This window comes from Dermacentor andersoni, chromosome 4 (genome assembly GCF_023375885.2).
Source record: "Dermacentor andersoni chromosome 4, qqDerAnde1_hic_scaffold, whole genome shotgun sequence".
Classification (NCBI taxonomy): domain Eukaryota; kingdom Metazoa; phylum Arthropoda; class Arachnida; order Ixodida; family Ixodidae; genus Dermacentor; species Dermacentor andersoni.
The window spans coordinates 198,973,760-198,987,968 of NC_092817.1; the positions used below are offsets into that span (position 1 = coordinate 198,973,760).

General features: G+C 49.3%; 20 non-coding genes and 3 pseudogenes across 20 annotated transcripts; all 23 read right to left on the minus strand.

Annotated features, from left to right (window-relative positions):
• Positions 1–174: 174 nt before the first annotated feature.
• On the minus strand, positions 175–293 carry LOC140217502 (5S ribosomal RNA). Its single transcript, XR_011894080.1, has one exon. It is a non-coding gene; the product is annotated as a 5S ribosomal RNA (ribosomal RNA).
• Positions 294–802: 509 nt separating this feature from the next.
• Positions 803–921, minus strand: LOC140217503 (5S ribosomal RNA). Its single transcript, XR_011894081.1, has one exon. It is a non-coding gene; the product is annotated as a 5S ribosomal RNA (ribosomal RNA).
• Positions 922–1,427: 506 nt separating this feature from the next.
• LOC140217504 (5S ribosomal RNA) lies at positions 1,428–1,546 on the minus strand. Its single transcript, XR_011894082.1, has one exon. It is a non-coding gene; the product is annotated as a 5S ribosomal RNA (ribosomal RNA).
• A 504-nt stretch (positions 1,547–2,050) lies between these two features.
• Positions 2,051–2,169, minus strand: LOC140217745 (5S ribosomal RNA; annotated as a pseudogene).
• A 510-nt stretch (positions 2,170–2,679) lies between these two features.
• LOC140217723 (5S ribosomal RNA) lies at positions 2,680–2,798 on the minus strand. Its single transcript, XR_011894310.1, has one exon. It is a non-coding gene; the product is annotated as a 5S ribosomal RNA (ribosomal RNA).
• Positions 2,799–3,307: 509 nt separating this feature from the next.
• Positions 3,308–3,426, minus strand: LOC140217505 (5S ribosomal RNA). The gene has a single exon (XR_011894083.1). It is a non-coding gene; the product is annotated as a 5S ribosomal RNA (ribosomal RNA).
• A 509-nt stretch (positions 3,427–3,935) lies between these two features.
• On the minus strand, positions 3,936–4,054 carry LOC140217506 (5S ribosomal RNA). The gene has a single exon (XR_011894084.1). It is a non-coding gene; the product is annotated as a 5S ribosomal RNA (ribosomal RNA).
• Positions 4,055–4,563: 509 nt separating this feature from the next.
• Positions 4,564–4,682, minus strand: LOC140217507 (5S ribosomal RNA). Its single transcript, XR_011894085.1, has one exon. It is a non-coding gene; the product is annotated as a 5S ribosomal RNA (ribosomal RNA).
• Positions 4,683–5,187: 505 nt separating this feature from the next.
• LOC140217724 (5S ribosomal RNA) lies at positions 5,188–5,306 on the minus strand. Its single transcript, XR_011894311.1, has one exon. It is a non-coding gene; the product is annotated as a 5S ribosomal RNA (ribosomal RNA).
• Positions 5,307–5,815: 509 nt separating this feature from the next.
• On the minus strand, positions 5,816–5,934 carry LOC140217508 (5S ribosomal RNA). The gene has a single exon (XR_011894086.1). It is a non-coding gene; the product is annotated as a 5S ribosomal RNA (ribosomal RNA).
• Positions 5,935–6,442: 508 nt separating this feature from the next.
• LOC140217509 (5S ribosomal RNA) lies at positions 6,443–6,561 on the minus strand. The gene has a single exon (XR_011894087.1). It is a non-coding gene; the product is annotated as a 5S ribosomal RNA (ribosomal RNA).
• Positions 6,562–7,070: 509 nt separating this feature from the next.
• Positions 7,071–7,189, minus strand: LOC140217510 (5S ribosomal RNA). The gene has a single exon (XR_011894088.1). It is a non-coding gene; the product is annotated as a 5S ribosomal RNA (ribosomal RNA).
• Positions 7,190–7,698: 509 nt separating this feature from the next.
• Positions 7,699–7,817, minus strand: LOC140217511 (5S ribosomal RNA). The gene has a single exon (XR_011894089.1). It is a non-coding gene; the product is annotated as a 5S ribosomal RNA (ribosomal RNA).
• A 508-nt stretch (positions 7,818–8,325) lies between these two features.
• Positions 8,326–8,444, minus strand: LOC140217512 (5S ribosomal RNA). The gene has a single exon (XR_011894090.1). It is a non-coding gene; the product is annotated as a 5S ribosomal RNA (ribosomal RNA).
• Positions 8,445–8,951: 507 nt separating this feature from the next.
• LOC140217765 (5S ribosomal RNA) lies at positions 8,952–9,070 on the minus strand (annotated as a pseudogene).
• A 509-nt stretch (positions 9,071–9,579) lies between these two features.
• LOC140217513 (5S ribosomal RNA) lies at positions 9,580–9,698 on the minus strand. Its single transcript, XR_011894091.1, has one exon. It is a non-coding gene; the product is annotated as a 5S ribosomal RNA (ribosomal RNA).
• Positions 9,699–10,207: 509 nt separating this feature from the next.
• LOC140217514 (5S ribosomal RNA) lies at positions 10,208–10,326 on the minus strand. Its single transcript, XR_011894092.1, has one exon. It is a non-coding gene; the product is annotated as a 5S ribosomal RNA (ribosomal RNA).
• A 506-nt stretch (positions 10,327–10,832) lies between these two features.
• Positions 10,833–10,951, minus strand: LOC140217515 (5S ribosomal RNA). Its single transcript, XR_011894093.1, has one exon. It is a non-coding gene; the product is annotated as a 5S ribosomal RNA (ribosomal RNA).
• Positions 10,952–11,455: 504 nt separating this feature from the next.
• On the minus strand, positions 11,456–11,574 carry LOC140217746 (5S ribosomal RNA; annotated as a pseudogene).
• A 510-nt stretch (positions 11,575–12,084) lies between these two features.
• LOC140217725 (5S ribosomal RNA) lies at positions 12,085–12,203 on the minus strand. Its single transcript, XR_011894312.1, has one exon. It is a non-coding gene; the product is annotated as a 5S ribosomal RNA (ribosomal RNA).
• Positions 12,204–12,712: 509 nt separating this feature from the next.
• LOC140217516 (5S ribosomal RNA) lies at positions 12,713–12,831 on the minus strand. Its single transcript, XR_011894094.1, has one exon. It is a non-coding gene; the product is annotated as a 5S ribosomal RNA (ribosomal RNA).
• A 505-nt stretch (positions 12,832–13,336) lies between these two features.
• Positions 13,337–13,455, minus strand: LOC140217517 (5S ribosomal RNA). Its single transcript, XR_011894095.1, has one exon. It is a non-coding gene; the product is annotated as a 5S ribosomal RNA (ribosomal RNA).
• Positions 13,456–13,964: 509 nt separating this feature from the next.
• LOC140217518 (5S ribosomal RNA) lies at positions 13,965–14,083 on the minus strand. The gene has a single exon (XR_011894096.1). It is a non-coding gene; the product is annotated as a 5S ribosomal RNA (ribosomal RNA).
• Between the last annotated feature and the right edge of the window lie 126 nt (positions 14,084–14,209).

Sequence of the window (14,209 nt, forward strand, 5' to 3'; positions counted from 1 at the left end):
ACTGCGCGTACAATCGCCTGGCGGCTTGCATATTGTTTTTGCACTTCGACGTTGGCTCTACCAGTAGGCTGCGCCAGTTGAATGTAACAGTAAATAAAACAACCCACACGTGAGTGTAAAAAAAAAGAAAAATAAGTCACAGAAGCACGCAATAAAAAAATGCAAAAAGAAGGGTGCCATCAGCACTCGGTGTTCCCAGGTGGTCTCCCTCCCAAGTACTGACCGAGCCCAATGCTGCTTAGCTTCGGGGATCGGACGAGAACCGGCGTATTCAGCATGGTATGGCCGATGGCAGGGATGCTATGTTTACGACTGCACCTGTATCGTGCTATGTGCATTCGCAACGTATTGCTACAGCACGTACGCGGCACTGTCTTTCCGTTGATAGTACAGGCACACGTCGTGTACGTGGATTGCTCCGTTTGTTATGGTTAGTCGCTGCCGAGTCGAGCTGGCAATAAAACAAGAGGACGAGAGCAACGATTTGCGTCCGCTGCAGCCCACGTTTGGCGCTAGCAATGCGGCAAGTTATTGATTGTCACTGAGCTGGATACGGATGTAATAGGTAAACGGTTAGCAGTTTGTGCGACTAAATTTTGCACCATTACTTATACCGGTTACCACCGTCACTGCGCGTACAATCGCCTGGCGGCTTGCATATTGTTTTTGCACTTCGACGTTGGCTCTACCAGTAGGCTGCGCCAGTTGAATGTAACAGTAAATAAAACAACCCACACGTGAGTGTAAAAAAAAACAAAAATAAGTCACAGAAGCACGCAATAAAAAAATGCAAAAAGAAGGGTGCCATCAGCACTCGGTGTTCCCAGGTGGTCTCCCTCCCAAGTACTGACCGAGCCCAATGCTGCTTAGCTTCGGGGATCGGACGAGAACCGGCGTATTCAGCATGGTATGGCCGATGGCAGGGATGCTATGTTTACGACTGCACCTGTATCGTGCTATGTGCATTCGCAACGTATTGCTACAGCACGTACGCGGCACTGTCTTTCCGTTGATAGTACAGGCACACGTCGTGTACGTGGATTGCTCCGTTTGTTATGGTTAGTTGCTGCCGAGTCGAGCTGGCAATAAAACACGAGGACGAGAGCAACGATTTGCGTCCGCTGCAGCCCACGTTTGGCGCTAGCAATGCGCCAAGTTATTGATTGTCACTGAGCTGGATACGGGTGTAATAGGTAAACGGTTAGCAGTTTGTGCGACTAAATTTTGCACCATTACTTATACCGGTTACCACCGTCACTGCGCGTACAATCGCCTAGCGGCTTGCATATTGTTTTTGCACTTCGACGTTGGCTCTACCAGTAGGCTGCGCCAGTTGAATGTAACAGTAAATAAAACAACCCACACGTGAGTGTAAAAAAAAAAAATAAGTCACAGAAGCACGCAATAAAAAAATGCAAAAAGAAGGGTGCCATCAGCACTCGGTGTTCCCAGGTGGTCTCCCTCCCAAGTACTGACCGAGCCCAATGCTGCTTAGCTTCGGGGATCGGACGAGAACCGGCGTATTCAGCATGGTATGGCCGATGGCAGGGATGCTATGTTTACGACTGCACCTGTATCGTGCTATGTGCATTCGCAACGTATTGCTACAGCACGTACGCGGCACTGTCTTTCCGTTGATAGTACAGGCACACGTCGTGTACGTGGATTGCTCCGTTTGTTATGGTTAGTTGCTGCCGAGTCGAGCTGGCAATAAAACACGAGGACGAGAGCAACGATTTGCGTCCGCTGCAGCCCACGTTTGGCGCTAGCAATGCGCCAAGTTATTGATTGTCACTGAGCTGGATACGGGTGTAATAGGTAAACGGTTAGCAGTTTGTGCGACTAAATTTTGCACCATTACTTATACCGGTTACCACCGTCACTGCGCGTACAATCGCCTAGCGGCTTGCATATTGTTTTTGCACTTCGACGTTGGCTCTACCAGTAGGCTGCGCCAGTTGAATGTAACAGTAAATAAAACAACCCACACGTGAGTGTAAAAAAAAAATAAGTCACAGAAGCACGCAATAAAAAAATGCAAAAAGAAGGGTGCCATCAGCACTCGGTGTTCCCAGGTGGTCTCCCTCCCAAGTACTGACCGAGACCAATGCTGCTTAGCTTCGGGGATCGGACGAGAACCGGCGTATTCAGCATGGTATGGCCGATGGCAGGGATGCTATGTTTACGACTGCACCTGTATCGTGCTATGTGCATTCGCAACGTATTGCTACAGCACGTACGCGGCACTGTCTTTCCGTTGATAGTACAGGCACACGTCGTGTACGTGGATTGCTCCGTTTGTTATGGTTAGTTGCTGCCGAGTCGAGCTGGCAATAAAACACGAGGACGAGAGCAACGATTTGCGTCCGCTGCAGCCCACGTTTGGCGCTAGCAATGCGCCAAGTTATTGATTGTCACTGAGCTGGATACGGGTGTAATAGGTAAACGGTTAGCAGTTTGTGCGACTAAATTTTGCACCATTACTTATACCGGTTACCACCGTCACTGCGCGTACAATCGCCTAGCGGCTTGCATTTTGTTTTTGCACTTCGACGTTGGCTCTACCAGTAGGCTGCGGCAGTTGAATGTAACAGTAAATAAAACAACCCACACGTGAGTGTAAAAAAAAAAAAAAAGTAAGTCACAGAAGCACGCAATAAAAAAATGCAAAAACAAGGGTGCCATCAGCACTCGGTGTTCCCAGGTGGTCTTCCTCCCAAGTACTGACCGAGCCCAATGCTGCTTAGCTTCGGGGATCGGACGAGAACCGGCGTATTCAGCATGGTATGGCCGATGGCAGGGATGCTATGTTTACGACTGCACCTGTATCGTGCTATGTGCATTCGCAACGTATTGCTACAGCACGTACGCGGCACTGTCTTTCCGTTGATAGTACAGGCACACGTCGTGTACGTGGATTGCTCCGTTTGTTATGGTTAGTCGCTGCCGAGTCGAGCTGGCAATAAAACAAGAGGACGAGAGCAACGATTTGCGTCCGCTGCAGCCCACGTTTGGCGCTAGCAATGCGGCAAGTTATTGATTGTCACTGAGCTGGATACGGGTGTAATAGGTAAACGGTTAGCAGTTTGTGCGACTAAATTTTGCACCGTTACTTATACCGGTTACCACCGTCACTGCGCGTACAATCGCCTGGCGGCTTGCATATTGTTTTTGCACTTCGACGTTGGCTCTACCAGTAGGCTGCGCCAGTTGAATGTAACAGTAAATAAAACAACCCACACGTGAGTGTAAAAAAAAACAAAAATAAGTCACAGAAGCACGCAATAAAAAAATGCAAAAAGAAGGGTGCCATCAGCACTCGGTGTTCCCAGGTGGTCTCCCTCCCAAGTACTGACCGAGCCCAATGCTGCTTAGCTTCGGGGATCGGACGAGAACCGGCGTATTCAGCATGGTATGGCCGATGGCAGGGATGCTATGTTTACGACTGCACCTGTATCGTGCTATGTGCATTCGCAACGTATTGCTACAGCACGTACGCGGCACTGTCTTTCCGTTGATAGTACAGGCACACGTCGTGTACGTGGATTGCTCCGTTTGTTATGGTTAGTTGCTGCCGAGTCGAGCTGGCAATAAAACACGAGGACGAGAGCAACGATTTGCGTCCGCTGCAGCCCACGTTTGGCGCTAGCAATGCGCCAAGTTATTGATTGTCACTGAGCTGGATACGGGTGTAATAGGTAAACGGTTAGCAGTTTGTGCGACTAAATTTTGCACCATTACTTATACCGGTTACCACCGTCACTGCGCGTACAATCGCCTAGCGGCTTGCATTTTGTTTTTGCACTTCGACGTTGGCTCTACCAGTAGGCTGCGCCAGTTGAATGTAACAGTAAATAAAACAACCCACACGTGAGTGTAAAAAAAAAAAAAAATAAGTCACAGAAGCACGCAATAAAAAAATGCAAAAACAAGGGTGCCATCAGCACTCGGTGTTCCCAGGTGGTCTCCCTCCCAAGTACTGACCGAGCCCAATGCTGCTTAGCTTCGGGGATCGGACGAGAACCGGCGTATTCAGCATGGTATGGCCGATGGCAGGGATGCTATGTTTACGACTGCACCTGTATCGTGCTATGTGCATTCGCAACGTATTGCTACAGCACGTACGCGGCACTGTCTTTCCGTTGATAGTACAGGCACACGTCGTGTACGTGGATTGCTCCGTTTGTTATGGTTAGTCGCTGCCGAGTCGAGCTGGCAATAAAACAAGAGGACGAGAGCAACGATTTGCGTCCGCTGCAGCCCACGTTTGGCGCTAGCAATGCGGCAAGTTATTGATTGTCACTGAGCTGGATACGGGTGTAATAGGTAAACGGTTAGCAGTTTGTGCGACTAAATTTTGCACCGTTACTTATACCGGTTACCACCGTCACTGCGCGTACAATCGCCTGGCGGCTTGCATATTGTTTTTGCACTTCGACGTTGGCTCTACCAGTAGGCTGCGCCAGTTGAATGTAACAGTAAATAAAACAACCCACACGTGAGTGTAAAAAAAAACAAAAATAAGTCACAGAAGCACGCAATAAAAAAATGCAAAAAGAAGGGTGCCATCAGCACTCGGTGTTCCCAGGTGGTCTCCCTCCCAAGTACTGACCGAGCCCAATGCTGCTTAGCTTCGGGGATCGGACGAGAACCGGCGTATTCAGCATGGTATGGCCGATGGCAGGGATGCTATGTTTACGACTGCACCTGTATCGTGCTATGTGCATTCGCAACGTATTGCTACAGCACGTACGCGGCACTGTCTTTCCGTTGATAGTACAGGCACACGTCGTGTACGTGGATTGCTCCGTTTGTTATGGTTAGTCGCTGCCGAGTCGAGCTGGCAATAAAACAAGAGGACGAGAGCAACGATTTGCGTCCGCTGCAGCCCACGTTTGGCGCTAGCAATGCGGCAAGTTATTGATTGTCACTGAGCTGGATACGGGTGTAATAGGTAAACGGTTAGCAGTTTGTGCGACTAAATTTTGCACCGTTACTTATACCGGTTACCACCGTCACTGCGCGTACAATCGCCTGGCGGCTTGCATATTGTTTTTGCACTTCGACGTTGGCTCTACCAGTAGGCTGCGCCAGTTGAACGTAACAGTAAATAAAACAACCCACACGTGAGTGTAAAAAAAAAAATAAGTCACAGAAGCACGCAATAAAAAAATGCAAAAACAAGGGTGCCATCAGCACTCGGTGTTCCCAGGTGGTCTTCCTCCCAAGTACTGACCGAGCCCAATGCTGCTTAGCTTCGGGGATCGGACGAGAACCGGCGTATTCAGCATGGTATGGCCGATGGCAGGGATGCTATGTTTACGACTGCACCTGTATCGTGCTATGTGCATTCGCAACGTATTGCTACAGCACGTACGCGGCACTGTCTTTCCGTTGATAGTACAGGCACACGTCGTGTACGTGGATTGCTCCGTTTGTTATGGTTAGTCGCTGCCGAGTCGAGCTGGCAATAAAACAAGAGGACGAGAGCAACGATTTGCGTCCGCTGCAGCCCACGTTTGGCGCTAGCAATGCGGCAAGTTATTGATTGTCACTGAGCTGGATACGGGTGTAATAGGTAAACGGTTAGCAGTTTGTGCGACTAAATTTTGCACCGTTACTTATACCGGTTACCACCGTCACTGCGCGTACAATCGCCTGGCGGCTTGCATATTGTTTTTGCACTTCGACGTTGGCTCTACCAGTAGGCTGCGCCAGTTGAATGTAACAGTAAATAAAACAACCCACACGTGAGTGTAAAAAAAAACAAAAATAAGTCACAGAAGCACGCAATAAAAAAATGCAAAAGGAAGGGTGCCATCAGCACTCGGTGTTCCCAGGTGGTCTCCCTCCCAAGTACTGACCGAGCCCAATGCTGCTTAGCTTCGGGGATCGGACGAGAACCGGCGTATTCAGCATGGTATGGCCGATGGCAGGGATGCTATGTTTACGACTGCACCTGTATCGTGCTATGTGCATTCGCAACGTATTGCTACAGCACGTACGCGGCACTGTCTTTCCGTTGATAGTACAGGCACACGTCGTGTACGTGGATTGCTCCGTTTGTTATGGTTAGTTGCTGCCGAGTCGACCTGGCAATAAAACACGAGGACGAGAGCAACGATTTGCGTCCGCTGCAGCCCACGTTTGGCGCTAGCAATGCGCCAAGTTATTGATTGTCACTGAGCTGGATACGGGTGTAATAGGTAAACGGTTAGCAGTTTGTGCGACTAAATTTTGCACCATTACTTATACCGGTTACCACCGTCACTGCGCGTACAATCGCCTAGCGGCTTGCATTTTGTTTTTGCACTTCGACGTTGGCTCTACCAGTAGGCTGCGCCAGTTGAATGTAACAGTAAATAAAACAACCCACACGTGAGTGTAAAAAAAAAAAAAATAAGTCACAGAAGCACGCAATAAAAAAATGCAAAAAGAAGGGTGCCATCAGCACTCGGTGTTCCCAGGTGGTCTCCCTCCCAAGTACTGACCGAGCCCAATGCTGCTTAGCTTCGGGGATCGGACGAGAACCGGCGTATTCAGCATGGTATGGCCGATGGCAGGGATGCTATGTTTACGACTGCACCTGTATCGTGCTATGTGCATTCGCAACGTATTGCTACAGCACGTACGCGGCACTGTCTTTCCGTTGATAGTACAGGCACACGTCGTGTACGTGGATTGCTCCGTTTGTTATGGTTAGTTGCTGCCGAGTCGAGCTGGCAATAAAACACGAGGACGAGAGCAACGATTTGCGTCCGCTGCAGCCCACGTTTGGCGCTAGCAATGCGGCAAGTTATTGATTGTCACTGAGCTGGATACGGGTGTAATAGGTAAACGGTTAGCAGTTTGTGCGACTAAATTTTGCACCGTTACTTATACCGGTTACCACCGTCACTGCGCGTACAATCGCCTGGCGGCTTGCATATTGTTTTTGCACTTCGACGTTGGCTCTACCAGTAGGCTGCGCCAGTTGAATGTAACAGTAAATAAAACAACCCACACGTGAGTGTAAAAAAAAACAAAAATAAGTCACAGAAGCACGCAATAAAAAAATGCAAAAAGAAGGGTGCCATCAGCACTCGGTGTTCCCAGGTGGTCTCCCTCCCAAGTACTGACCGAGCCCAATGCTGCTTAGCTTCGGGGATCGGACGAGAACCGGCGTATTCAGCATGGTATGGCCGATGGCAGGGATGCTATGTTTACGACTGCACCTGTATCGTGCTATGTGCATTCGCAACGTATTGCTACAGCACGTACGCGGCACTGTCTTTCCGTTGATAGTACAGGCACACGTCGTGTACGTGGATTGCTCCGTTTGTTATGGTTAGTCGCTGCCGAGTCGAGCTGGCAATAAAACAAGAGGACGAGAGCAACGATTTGCGTCCGCTGCAGCCCACGTTTGGCGCTAGCAATGCGGCAAGTTATTGATTGTCACTGAGCTGGATACGGGTGTAATAGGTAAACGGTTAGCAGTTTGTGCGACTAAATTTTGCACCGTTACTTATACCGGTTACCACCGTCACTGCGCGTACAATCGCCTGGCGGCTTGCATATTGTTTTTGCACTTCGACGTTGGCTCTACCAGTAGGCTGCGCCAGTTGAATGTAACAGTAAATAAAACAACCCACACGTGAGTGTAAAAAAAAACAAAAATAAGTCACAGAAGCACGCAATAAAAAAATGCAAAAAGAAGGGTGCCATCAGCACTCGGTGTTCCCAGGTGGTCTCCCTCCCAAGTACTGACCGAGCCCAATGCTGCTTAGCTTCGGGGATCGGACGAGAACCGGCGTATTCAGCATGGTATGGCCGATGGCAGGGATGCTATGTTTACGACTGCACCTGTATCGTGCTATGTGCATTCGCAACGTATTGCTACAGCACGTACGCGGCACTGTCTTTCCGTTGATAGTACAGGCACACGTCGTGTACGTGGATTGCTCCGTTTGTTATGGTTAGTCGCTGCCGAGTCGAGCTGGCAATAAAACAAGAGGACGAGAGCAACGATTTGCGTCCGCTGCAGCCCACGTTTGGCGCTAGCAATGCGCCAAGTTATTGATTGTCACTGAGCTGGATACGGGTGTAATAGGTAAACGGTTAGCAGTTTGTGCGACTAAATTTTGCACCATTAGTTATACCGGTTACCACCGTCACTGCGCGTACAATCGCCTGGCGGCTTGCATATTGTTTTTGCACTTCGACGTTGGCTCTACCAGTAGGCTGCGCCAGTTGAATGTAACAGTAAATAAAACAACCCACACGTGAGTGTAAAAAAAAAAAAAATAAGTCACAGAAGCACGCAATAAAAAAATGCAAAAAGAAGGGTGCCATCAGCACTCGGTGTTCCCAGGTGGTCTCCCTCCCAAGTACTGACCGAGCCCAATGCTGCTTAGCTTCGGGGATCGGACGAGAACCGGCGTATTCAGCATGGTATGGCCGATGGCAGGGATGCTATGTTTACGACTGCACCTGTATCGTGCTATGTGCATTCGCAACGTATTGCTACAGCACGTACGCGGCACTGTCTTTCCGTTGATAGTACAGGCACACGTCGTGTACGTGGATTGCTCCGTTTGTTATGGTTAGTTGCTGCCGAGTCGAGCTGGCAATAAAACACGAGGACGAGAGCAACGATTTGCGTCCGCTGCAGCCCACGTTTGGCGCTAGCAATGCGCCAAGTTATTGATTGTCACTGAGCTGGATACGGGTGTAATAGGTAAACGGTTAGCAGTTTGTGCGACTAAATTTTGCACCATTACTTATACCGGTTACCACCGTCACTGCGCGTACAATCGCCTAGCGGCTTGCATTTTGTTTTTGCACTTCGACGTTGGCTCTACCAGTAGGCTGCGCCAGTTGAATGTAACAGTAAATAAAACAACCCACACGTGAGTGTAAAAAAAAAAAAATAAGTCACAGAAGCACGCAATAAAAAAATGCAAAAACAAGGGTGCCATCAGCACTCGGTGTTCCCAGGTGGTCTCCCTCCCAAGTAGTGACCGAGCCCAATGCTGCTTAGCTTCGGGGATCGGACGAGAACCGGCGTATTCAGCATGGTATGGCCGATGGCAGGGATGCTATGTTTACGACTGCACCTGTATCGTGCTATGTGCATTCGCAACGTATTGCTACAGCACGTACGCGGCACTGTCTTTCCGTTGATAGTACAGGCACACGTCGTGTACGTGGATTGCTCCGTTTGTTATGGTTAGTCGCTGCCGAGTCGAGCTGGCAATAAAACAAGAGGACGAGAGCAACGATTTGCGTCCGCTGCAGCCCACGTTTGGCGCTAGCAATGCGGCAAGTTATTGATTGTCACTGAGCTGGATACGGGTGTAATAGGTAAACGGTTAGCAGTTTGTGCGACTAAATTTTGCACCGTTACTTATACCGGTTACCACCGTCACTGCGCGTACAATCGCCTGGCGGCTTGCATATTGTTTTTGCACTTCGACGTTGGCTCTACCAGTAGGCTGCGCCAGTTGAATGTAACAGTAAATAAAACAACCCACACGTGAGTGTAAAAAAAAACAAAAATAAGTCACAGAAGCACGCAATAAAAAAATGCAAAAAGAAGGGTGCCATCAGCACTCGGTGTTCCCAGGTGGTCTCCCTCCCAAGTACTGACCGAGCCCAATGCTGCTTAGCTTCGGGGATCGGACGAGAACCGGCGTATTCAGCATGGTATGGCCGATGGCAGGGATGCTATGTTTACGACTGCACCTGTATCGTGCTATGTGCATTCGCAACGTATTGCTACAGCACGTACGCGGCACTGTCTTTCCGTTGATAGTACAGGCACACGTCGTGTACGTGGATTGCTCCGTTTGTTATGGTTAGTCGCTGCCGAGTCGAGCTGGCAATAAAACAAGAGGACGAGAGCAACGATTTGCGTCCGCTGCAGCCCACGTTTGGCGCTAGCAATGCGGCAAGTTATTGATTGTCACTGAGCTGGATACGGATGTAATAGGTAAACGGTTAGCAGTTTGTGCGACTAAATTTTGCACCATTACTTATACCGGTTACCACCGTCACTGCGCGTACAATCGCCTGGCGGCTTGCATATTGTTTTTGCACTTCGACGTTGGCTCTACCAGTAGGCTGCGCCAGTTGAATGTAACAGTAAATAAAACAACCCACACGTGAGTGTAAAAAAAAACAAAAATAAGTCACAGAAGCACGCAATAAAAAAATGCAAAAAGAAGGGTGCCATCAGCACTCGGTGTTCCCAGGTGGTCTCCCTCCCAAGTACTGACCGAGCCCAATGCTGCTTAGCTTCGGGGATCGGACGAGAACCGGCGTATTCAGCATGGTATGGCCGATGGCAGGGATGCTATGTTTACGACTGCACCTGTATCGTGCTATGTGCATTCGCAACGTATTGCTACAGCACGTACGCGGCACTGTCTTTCCGTTGATAGTACAGGCACACGTCGTGTACGTGGATTGCTCCGTTTGTTATGGTTAGTTGCTGCCGAGTCGAGCTGGCAATAAAACACGAGGACGAGAGCAACGATTTGCGTCCGCTGCAGCCCACGTTTGGCGCTAGCAATGCGCCAAGTTATTGATTGTCACTGAGCTGGATACGGGTGTAATAGGTAAACGGTTAGCAGTTTGTGCGACTAAATTTTGCACCATTACTTATACCGGTTACCACCGTCACTGCGCGTACAATCGCCTAGCGGCTTGCATATTGTTTTTGCACTTCGACGTTGGCTCTACCAGTAGGCTGCGCCAGTTGAATGTAACAGTAAATAAAACAACCCACACGTGAGTGTAAAAAAAAAAAATAAGTCACAGAAGCACGCAATAAAAAAATGCAAAAAGAAGGGTGCCATCAGCACTCGGTGTTCCCAGGTGGTCTCCCTCCCAAGTACTGACCGAGCCCAATGCTGCTTAGCTTCGGGGATCGGACGAGAACCGGCGTATTCAGCATGGTATGGCCGATGGCAGGGATGCTATGTTTACGACTGCACCTGTATCGTGCTATGTGCATTCGCAACGTATTGCTACAGCACGTACGCGGCACTGTCTTTCCGTTGATAGTACAGGCACACGTCGTGTACGTGGATTGCTCCGTTTGTTATGGTTAGTTGCTGCCGAGTCGAGCTGGCAATAAAACACGAGGACGAGAGCAACGATTTGCGTCCGCTGCAGCCCACGTTTGGCGCTAGCAATGCGCCAAGTTATTGATTGTCACTGAGCTGGATACGGGTGTAATAGGTAAACGGTTAGCAGTTTGTGCGACTAAATTTTGCACCATTACTTATACCGGTTACCACCGTCACTGCGCGTACAATCGCCTAGCGGCTTGCATATTGTTTTTGCACTTCGACGTTGGCTCTACCAGTAGGCTGCGCCAGTTGAATGTAACAGTAAATAAAACAACCCACACGTGAGTGTAAAAAAAAAATAAGTCACAGAAGCACGCAATAAAAAAATGCAAAAAGAAGGGTGCCATCAGCACTCGGTGTTCCCAGGTGGTCTCCCTCCCAAGTACTGACCGAGACCAATGCTGCTTAGCTTCGGGGATCGGACGAGAACCGGCGTATTCAGCATGGTATGGCCGATGGCAGGGATGCTATGTTTACGACTGCACCTGTATCGTGCTATGTGCATTCGCAACGTATTGCTACAGCACGTACGCGGCACTGTCTTTCCGTTGATAGTACAGGCACACGTCGTGTACGTGGATTGCTCCGTTTGTTATGGTTAGTTGCTGCCGAGTCGAGCTGGCAATAAAACACGAGGACGAGAGCAACGATTTGCGTCCGCTGCAGCCCACGTTTGGCGCTAGCAATGCGCCAAGTTATTGATTGTCACTGAGCTGGATACGGGTGTAATAGGTAAACGGTTAGCAGTTTGTGCGACTAAATTTTGCACCATTACTTATACCGGTTACCACCGTCACTGCGCGTACAATCGCCTAGCGGCTTGCATTTTGTTTTTGCACTTCGACGTTGGCTCTACCAGTAGGCTGCGGCAGTTGAATGTAACAGTAAATAAAACAACCCACACGTGAGTGTAAAAAAAAAAAAAAAATAAGTCACAGAAGCACGCAATAAAAAAATGCAAAAACAAGGGTGCCATCAGCACTCGGTGTTCCCAGGTGGTCTTCCTCCCAAGTACTGACCGAGCCCAATGCTGCTTAGCTTCGGGGATCGGACGAGAACCGGCGTATTCAGCATGGTATGGCCGATGGCAGGGATGCTATGTTTACGACTGCACCTGTATCGTGCTATGTGCATTCGCAACGTATTGCTACAGCACGTACGCGGCACTGTCTTTCCGTTGATAGTACAGGCACACGTCGTGTACGTGGATTGCTCCGTTTGTTATGGTTAGTCGCTGCCGAGTCGAGCTGGCAATAAAACAAGAGGACGAGAGCAACGATTTGCGTCCGCTGCAGCCCACGTTTGGCGCTAGCAATGCGGCAAGTTATTGATTGTCACTGAGCTGGATACGGGTGTAATAGGTAAACGGTTAGCAGTTTGTGCGACTAAATTTTGCACCGTTACTTATACCGGTTACCACCGTCACTGCGCGTACAATCGCCTGGCGGCTTGCATATTGTTTTTGCACTTCGACGTTGGCTCTACCAGTAGGCTGCGCCAGTTGAATGTAACAGTAAATAAAACAACCCACACGTGAGTGTAAAAAAAAACAAAAATAAGTCACAGAAGCACGCAATAAAAAAATGCAAAAAGAAGGGTGCCATCAGCACTCGGTGTTCCCAGGTGGTCTCCCTCCCAAGTACTGACCGAGCCCAATGCTGCTTAGCTTCGGGGATCGGACGAGAACCGGCGTATTCAGCATGGTATGGCCGATGGCAGGGATGCTATGTTTACGACTGCACCTGTATCGTGCTATGTGCATTCGCAACGTATTGCTACAGCACGTACGCGGCACTGTCTTTCCGTTGATAGTACAGGCACACGTCGTGTACGTGGATTGCTCCGTTTGTTATGGTTAGTTGCTGCCGAGTCGAGCTGGCAATAAAACACGAGGACGAGAGCAACGATTTGCGTCCGCTGCAGCCCACGTTTGGCGCTAGCAATGCGCCAAGTTATTGATTGTCACTGAGCTGGATACGGGTGTAATAGGTAAACGGTTAGCAGTTTGTGCGACTAAATTTTGCACCATTACTTATACCGGTTACCACCGTCACTGCGCGTACAATCGCCTAGCGGCTTGCATTTTGTTTTTGCACTTCGACGTTGGCTCTACCAGTAGGCTGCGCCAGTTGAATGTAACAGTAAATAAAACAACCCACACGTGAGTGTAAAAAAAAAAAAAAGTCACAGAAGCACGCAATAAAAAAATGCAAAAACAAGGGTGCCATCAGCACTCGGTGTTCCCAGGTGGTCTCCCTCCCAAGTACTGACCGAGCCCAATGCTGCTTAGCTTCGGGGATCGGACGAGAACCGGCGTATTCAGCATGGTATGGCCGATGGCAGGGATGCTATGTTTACGACTGCACCTGTATCGTGCTATGTGCATTCGCAACGTATTGCTACAGCACGTACGCGGCACTGTCTTTCCGTTGATAGTACAGGCACACGTCGTGTACGTGGATTGCTCCGTTTGTTATGGTTAGTCGCTGCCGAGTCGAGCTGGCAATAAAACAAGAGGACGAGAGCAACGATTTGCGTCCGCTGCAGCCCACGTTTGGCGCTAGCAATGCGGCAAGTTATTGATTGTCACTGAGCTGGATACGGGTGTAATAGGTAAACGGTTAGCAGTTTGTGCGACTAAATTTTGCACCGTTACTTATACCGGTTACCACCGTCACTGCGCGTACAATCGCCTGGCGGCTTGCATATTGTTTTTGCACTTCGACGTTGGCTCTACCAGTAGGCTGCGCCAGTTGAATGTAACAGTAAATAAAACAACCCACACGTGAGTGTAAAAAAAAACAAAAATAAGTCACAGAAGCACGCAATAAAAAAATGCAAAAAGAAGGGTGCCATCAGCACTCGGTGTTCCCAGGTGGTCTCCCTCCCAAGTACTGACCGAGCCCAATGCTGCTTAGCTTCGGGGATCGGACGAGAACCGGCGTATTCAGCATGGTATGGCCGATGGCAGGGATGCTATGTTTACGACTGCACCTGTATCGTGCTATGTGCATTCGCAACGTATTGCTACAGCACGTACGCGGCACTGTCTTTCCGTTGATAGTACAGGCACACGTCGTGTACGTGGATTGCTC